Source organism: Geospiza fortis, unplaced genomic scaffold, assembly GCF_000277835.1.
Source record: "Geospiza fortis unplaced genomic scaffold, GeoFor_1.0 scaffold165, whole genome shotgun sequence".
Taxonomy (NCBI): domain Eukaryota; kingdom Metazoa; phylum Chordata; class Aves; order Passeriformes; family Thraupidae; genus Geospiza; species Geospiza fortis.
Window position 1 is genome coordinate 1751156 of NW_005054442.1, and position 7895 is coordinate 1759050.

Sequence of the window (7895 nt, forward strand, 5' to 3'; positions counted from 1 at the left end):
TGACAAAGGGGGACTTGGGGAGTATTCTTTTTTATAGATTTCTGGGACAAAAATAAAGCACAAATGCAGCAATAGTATATCTGAGAACCATTTATTGATAAAAAGGGGTAAGTGTTCCTACTACAATGTGATAGAAAAGAGAGCAGAGAGGGAAAAAGAGAGAGGGAGAAAGAAATGGAAGACAGGATGACGTTACCAGAAGAACGCCAGCAGTCTGTCAGCATCAGCTTAGCAGGCAGAGTGTGCACAATCTCAGCAGGCACTTTCCTTTCTGTAGATGGAAAAGCTCCATCACTTCAACAACTCCTACCAAATTTATGGATTTTTGAGTGCATCTTGCACCATCATTCTTTTTTTACATTATATTTGAAAGGTGGGTCAATATGGAAGTTGCCAACTTAATTAGCTCATCGACCATCTACATTTCTGTTCAGTCACAAAAGTAATTTCCTACTGTACTAGCAGCCAAGAGCTAAACTTTTTACCAGAAGATCATGAAACATTTTGCAAAGTAAGCAAGGACACTGCAAGAATATTTTAATGTCTATTTACATGTTCTTCATGTCAGCTAAACTCCCAGAAGCTGAAGAAATACTGACTGTTTACTCATGTCAGGTTCTCAAGAAGCTGCTTCCAAATATTGCTAAAGTAACATTAAGATATCAAAAAGCAGAACTGTCAGGATACACAGAACTCAGAGGCCTAAATCTGGCTCAGAGTGGTCTTCACCAGAAACTGGATTTCCAGAGTGAGCTCACAAAATTTTCGCCTACTAGTTTTAATTAAAACTCACTATTCATTTGTCAGACATACTGCAAAGGCTTAAAAGAAAAAGCTTAAAAAGATAAAAATATTTTTTTTAAATATAAAGCATTTTAAATGAAGTTTTAAGGTTTAAAAACCTGTATCTCTCATATCCTCAGATCTAAGAATGCTCTTGTTCCCTCCATGTCTTGATGCCCAGTCCTTACTGTTTCACCCTTTCTTCTGAGCTAGGTAGCAAGACAACTCACAGATATCACAGAATATTCTGAGTTGGAAAGGACCCACAAGGACCATTGAGTCCAACTCTCAAGGGAATGGCCTGTAATTCCCACAGGGAAGGTGTCCTGTTTTCAGCTGGGATAGAGTTAATTTCTTCTCAGTAGCTGTTACACTGCTGTGTTTCCTGTGTAGGTAACACAATGATATTTTGGTTTTTTGCTAAATTGTGTTTATCCCAAGTCGAGGGGCATTTTTTTTCCCTTGTCTCATGCTCTGCCAGTGAGGAGGTATGCAGAAGAAACTAGGAGAGAGCCCAGCTGGGACAGGTGACCTGAAGAGACCAAAGGGATATTCCCCACCATGGGATGTCAAGCCCAGTGTGCAAACTGAGGGCAGTTACCCAGAAGGTTGGGCAGTCTGGGCTCAGGAAGGGGGAGTGAGCCATTGAGTTGTGCATCACTTGTTTTTCCTTTTTTATCATTTACTTTTATTACTGTATTTTACTTTATTTTCAACTATTAAAGTGTTCTTATCTCAACATACAAGTTTGGCTTTGATTCTCCTCCCCATTCCACTGGAGAAAGGAGAGGAGAAAGGGAGGGTCGAGTGAGCAGCAGTGTGGTGCTTAATTTCCAGCTGGGCTTAAAACCACATCAGAAGAGGAGCATGCTCCCACCCAGTCTTCAGACTTTCCTCCAAAAGGAAAGTCTGCTTGCAGACTTGCATACGTAACTGCTTGCAAGAAATGCCAGGTTTTTTCCTGAAACTACAAGAGTATGGGTGTATTTTCAAGTCTTTCAAAGAAAATTTAGAAATTAAGAAACAACAAAGCAATCTAGTCCAAATCAGATTAGAAAATGAATAAATTAGCTAACCAGTTTTGTGAACTTTATATTGTACAATACTGTTTGACACTAAATATTTTTAATATTAAACAAAAGAGTCTCAAAAAATAATTTAGGACTCAACAGATTTGTAGATGTCATCTATTGCAACTCCTTTACTCTGTATAAACTACTGAAAATAGGACAGTTTTTGCCATACACATTTAGGTACAGCATGTTCTATTGGTCATTGCTACACTTAATTGAACAGTAATTCAAATTTATCTTCAACAAAGTTTCTTAAAGTCTTTTCAAAGGGACAAATAGTAAAAGTTTTCAAGGAAATCCATGAAAATAGCTATCCGGAGCTGAGTAAGCAGGTACTCTGATAACAAAGTGATAAACTTGGATTAAGGTTCAATTCCTGCCCTTTGACCTTCAACAAATTGATTTCATTGCTTTAGCCTCAGATAGCTGTTCTTTCCTCTCCTTCCCCAGTAGTTTTTAGTTTGGGAATTCTTTTGGAGAAAAAAGGTTGTTTGTTTTTTTTTTAACACAATAGTGTCTATTCTAAAACTCTTCTAAGTATTAACATGCTCCATATTACCATACAGTAAATCTAGATAGTATTTTTTTCAGTAGGTATATAGTTTGCTTCTCATTAATTACAAGTAGTAGTAGCTAGATTGAGTATATTCTACAATATCACAAGGTCATAAAAAGATACATGTACTGTGATGCCTGGAAACAAGGAATTTTTTGCCCACCTGTGAAGTAATCAAGAATCACTCATTCAAAATTCATTATAATTATAGACGTTTAAGGTGGGGAGGGGATAGTGTATTAGGCATTTTTGCAGTTTATACAGGAGGTAAAATGTTCTGCCAACTCAAGTCATGGCAGAAATGCTCTTTCAGTCATGCAGATTTTTGTATTATAATTAAATAAAGCTACGGATACTCTATCAGTCACTAGAACTATTCAGCTTAATTCCTGGTGTAAGAGACTCAAAAATCATAATTTTCTCTAACACTGTTAAGATCACAGAAGGAATTTGCCTACTGTTGTAAAGAAGCAGCTGCTCACCTGTGACCACCAAAATAGTTTGACACTTCCAACTCTTCCTTTTTCCCTTGCAAATAGTTATTTGGTTTTTTTCTGTGATATTTTAAATTGCACACCCTTTAGGTATAAAATCCTAGCTTCTTATTCTGATCTTTGAAGAGATATGGGAGTGTTCAACTTTCTTAAGGGGAAAAAAAATTGCCTTTCAGTCAGATTTGCCTGTGATCTGCACTTTCCCCATAGACACAGCAGCAATTCATATACAAAAGTGCAATTTAGATGATCGTATCAGTGGCTGCAAATGACATTTAAATTGCATCTGTTAACCCAGTTTTCACCTAGGTACAAAACCATTTCCTTTTGTATAATAATGAAAAGGGACTCCATTGCTATGAAATTAGTGCAATCTCTTGACAATAAGAACTGTCACATTTATCCAATTTGTTTTGGAACTGGCTGTGGATACAGATTCACTCCTAAGTTTAATGATGAGATGAAAATAGTTTGTAAATTACTAAGACATACTGACTGGAGCAGATCCATTAAATGATTATTTTTTTTAACTAATGCTAGTGAAAATCCTCTTTCTTGCCTTAATCTGCAGGTTATGGCTATAGAGCAATTAAAGAAAGTAGTTATGGCAGTTCTGCTAAACTACTTCAGAGATTTATTACTTCTAGATAATTTTGACTAATATGACCAAGCTCACAAAGTTGTATTAACACAGCTGAAAAGACAAAACACAGATTAGAAGAATGAGAATTTACCATTAAAGGACAAGGTGGAATCATGACTTTCATAATTAAAAATTTTATGTTCTTGGATTCTTTTATAACCAGCTCAGTCTTTTACTGCTGAACACAACTACTAAGCTTGAATGTTCGTGTCAAGTTCCTTCTGAAGGGATGCACAGCACTCTGGGATATCAACCACTCCTCCAGTCTTGGTGTTATCAGCAAACTTGCTGAAGGGGCACTCTACCCCTTCATCAGTCATTGATAAATATGCTAAACAATACTGGAACCAGTATTGAACTTCAGAGGACACCACCAGGTACATGGCTCCAACCAGCCCCTGTGGCACTGATCACATCCTCTGGGCTCTGCTGCTCAGCCATCTCCCAATCCACCTCACTGCCCACCCATCCAGCCCACACCTCCTGAGCTTGCTTATGAGGATGCTGTGAAAGACAATGTTGAAAGCCTTGCTGAAGTTGGGGTTGACATCTACTGCTCTCCCCTCATCCATCCAGGCAGCTGTTTAATCATAGAAGCAGTCATGGGATGGTCAAGCGTGATTTACCTTTGGTGAATCCATGCTGACTACTCCTGATGATCTTGTCTTCCATGTGGATAGAGATGGCCACCAGAACGAGGCACTCCTTCACCTTTCCAGGGATTGAGGTGAAGGTGACTGGCTGGTGCTTCCCTGGGTCCTTCTTCTTGCCCTTTTTGAAGACTGGGGTGACATTTCCAGTCCCCAGTCACCTCTCCTGATTACCATGACCTTTCAAAGATAGTCATAGCCTACCTATGGTACCTACCAGCTCTCTCAGCACTCATGAATTCATCTTGTCAGGGCCCATGGACTTGTGGATGCCAAGTTACCCTTGGCCAAGGAAAAGTTTTCCTTCTGACTGGTTCCTTTATCCTGGTCTCTTGGGTCACTGGTTCCTGAGGGCTGTCTTGTCAGTGAAGACCAACACAAAGAGAGCATTCAGTAACAGTTTTCTCTGTGTCCTCTGTTACCAGGGTCCTCCCTCCGTTTAGTAATGGCCCCACATTATCCTTAGTTTGCCTTTTGTTACTGATGTATTTGATAAGCCCTTCTTGTTCTCTTTGACATCCTTGCCCAGATTTAATTCCAGATGGGCCTTGGCCTTCCTTTCTCCTTACTCTGATAACCTCTCCATATGGATTCCAACTGGCCTGACCCTCCTTCCATCTCCTGTGCATTTCCTGCTTACACAAGGGTAATGGCAGGAATTCTTTTTTCATCCATGCAGGTCTTTTCCCCACTTCACTTCGTTTCTTGTTCATCAGTATGCAGCATTCTTGAGTCTAGAGGGAGTGATCCTTGAATTCCAGCCAGCTCTCTTGGAAAATCCTTAGGTACTTCAGTAACAATAAGCTAAATTAACAGCTGAAGAACAGGCCAGACCATCTGTTTCAATTCACAAACAAATGTTGGTAGTCTATAGAGCTGGGTTTAGTTTGGTCTCTCTGTGCCTTATTTTAGTATTTTCTTCCTCTCCCCCTGTCAAGTTTTCAGAGCAGGTGAAAAATCTGGTTCACACTGTGCCATCTTTAACTCACCTTTTTCCTGTCTCCTGTTTGTACCTCTCCCTTGCACCTCTACAAGCCAAATACCTGCTGGAAAGCAGAAACTAGAAGGAATACCTATTTCAGCATAGCAAGTTCTCAGCATGCTCCAAATGAGCCAAGGAGTACCTGCTGCTGAGCCTCAGAAATAATTACCTCCAAGCTCTACATCTCACAGCATCTCTGTATTCTCTCGTGGCAGAATTGTAGCATCTTGGGCAAATCCAATATGAAACAAGTAGAGAACTTTAATATGCTAGAAAATCAAATGGTAAGAACACTCGTCCCCCCAAAAAATCAGTGAGAATTCATGCTGATCTTTTCACCCAAAGAAAATTAATTTCCCTTCATTTAGTTTTGAAATTTTGTTGCTAAAATATCAACTTTATTTTCCCTCCAATTATTATTTATTACCCATGGTAACATGAGCTACATCTCATTCATAGTAGATAGGAGCCTATAAAGGAGGATTTAGATGCTCGTAGTTTCATTTTTAAATTATTAAGAAGGCATAACGACTTATTGAATAGATAATTCAAAATTATGAACTGGCGTGTTACTCTAAACAAATTGGCACAGCTATTATCCTCACTGAACACAATAATAAATAATAGATAATGGGTAAATATAAGCCTGAAAAGTATCCAAATCTGGCAACTGATAGTTTCCAGATAGAAAAATTCTTGCCTAATGTAAAATGTAACTTGAAGACAATCAAGGAAAACAAGACAACCTCTAATAAAACTTTTTGTAAATTGAAAAATCCTGAAAAAGAAGGGTCAGAAAGATGCATTCATGGGATAAAGAAAATGCTTAAGGAATTATGGTGTGGAAACACATTGGTCTGCAAAGAGCCAGGCTTAGGAAACCAGAGCATGCTTCTATGAGTATTGTCAGTAAACCAAGATATTTAAGAAACAGAAAAGAAAACGGATGAAAGTGAAAAAAAGAGAATACTAAAGTCTAAAAAATATAAAAATTAACAATAAATCTGAATAAAATTATCAGAAGCTTGTATTCTGATATATCATGACCATATTCTGCCAATATTGCTATGCATATATCAAGATGTATGAGAGGACTTCAAGAGGTATGGATGTGGTGCTGTCAGAAGTGTTGGAATATTTTTGCTTACTGGAAAGAGCCACCTGTCATCGTAAGAGCAAACACCATCAGATATCTTCAAGTCTGGACCTGGCATACTTCAGTTCTTCTGTTGCTCATCCCTAAGCCACCTCTACCACACAAGGATTGCTATTAAGTTGGTTAGTGTTTCAAGAATTTAACAGAAAGGGTAATTTGCAAAAGATTAGGTTATTTTGTACAGAAAATCTATTGGACAGAGCACTCTTTGTAGTCTGCAGTTCCTTATAAGCAGTGAAATGCTATGTCTAGTTCATATAATTTTTTCAGTCACCCTACTCAGCTAGAAGCTGAGTGATTTAGTCACAAGGCCTTCAGGTCCAAAATGCAAACTGAAAGAACTCAGGAAATATGTACACTACATGTGAGGGAGAGAGAGGGATATAAGCCCAGGTCCCCACTGTTAAGTAACTAGAAACAGCACAAAACACCTATCCAAAGAACATTGAACTGAGAACCAAGAAGAGAGATAAAAGCAAGAAAACTCCAGTAAATCAGCTCTTCTTCTTCTCCTCAGCTTTTAAACCATTTCAAGACTTGTCAACTGACTGGCATTGTGTATTCCCAAATGTATGTACAAAGTTGCAAATTTATAATAAAATTCAGAGTGGAAAGGGAAATAAGCAATGCCTATGCTGATCACATAGAGATAGGCTTCTGCTTGTGAAGTAGTTTTACAATTTTCTTCACAAATGCCTTAGAAACAGACCCAGTTCTGCAGAAGCATTTATTTGAAAGAATACTCTGTGGCAATGCAAATTCTATTTCAACATGCATTTCTTGACTGATGTGCCCACTTAAAAAGTAATCTGAGAAAAATGTTGAGATGTTATAAAAGAAATCAAACTATTCATACAGTCATTTTGTGAAACCTGATAATGGAATGCCATTAATAAATATCAGAAGAGCAGAAGAGGGGAAATCTGAGTGTTGAACCAGTCAGAGGACAAACAGCTGCTAAGTCACAAATAAGGTTTTAGGTTAATCAGAACCAGAGGAGGTCCCAATATCCTTCTTCAGTTTCATTTGTGTTCAGCGAGCACCACCACATCCACATTACAAAACACAGTCCAGACATTTTTTGGGAATGAAATGCACTTTAGAAGATTTATGCTTTGCCCTTGTCTAAAATTGGTGTTCAAAAAGCAACGTTTCAGGAATCACCTGGCTTGTTCTGGAACAGTTTAAAACCAACAGCATGTGTCAGTTTCTCCTACCAACATTTAAGCAAAAGTCTCTAAATTAGATTCATCATACTTGTAAATATCACTACTTGGTGATCTATATAGATGGGAAATAAAGGCACAAATAAATCAAAATATTTACATTATTCAAACTCCTATTATATTCCTAACAAGCATGCCAAGACGTGTTCCAAATTATGCAGATGGAAATATACTTAGTGTGTCAAAGTATACTCGATCAGAAAGAAATGGAACATTTTACCTATATAAAAGGAGACATTTTTTGATATTGTCTTGAACTAAAGCACAACTACCTACACTGAAGCATCTATTATGCATACAAAATTCACAAACAAGTAAATCATGGCCTGTGA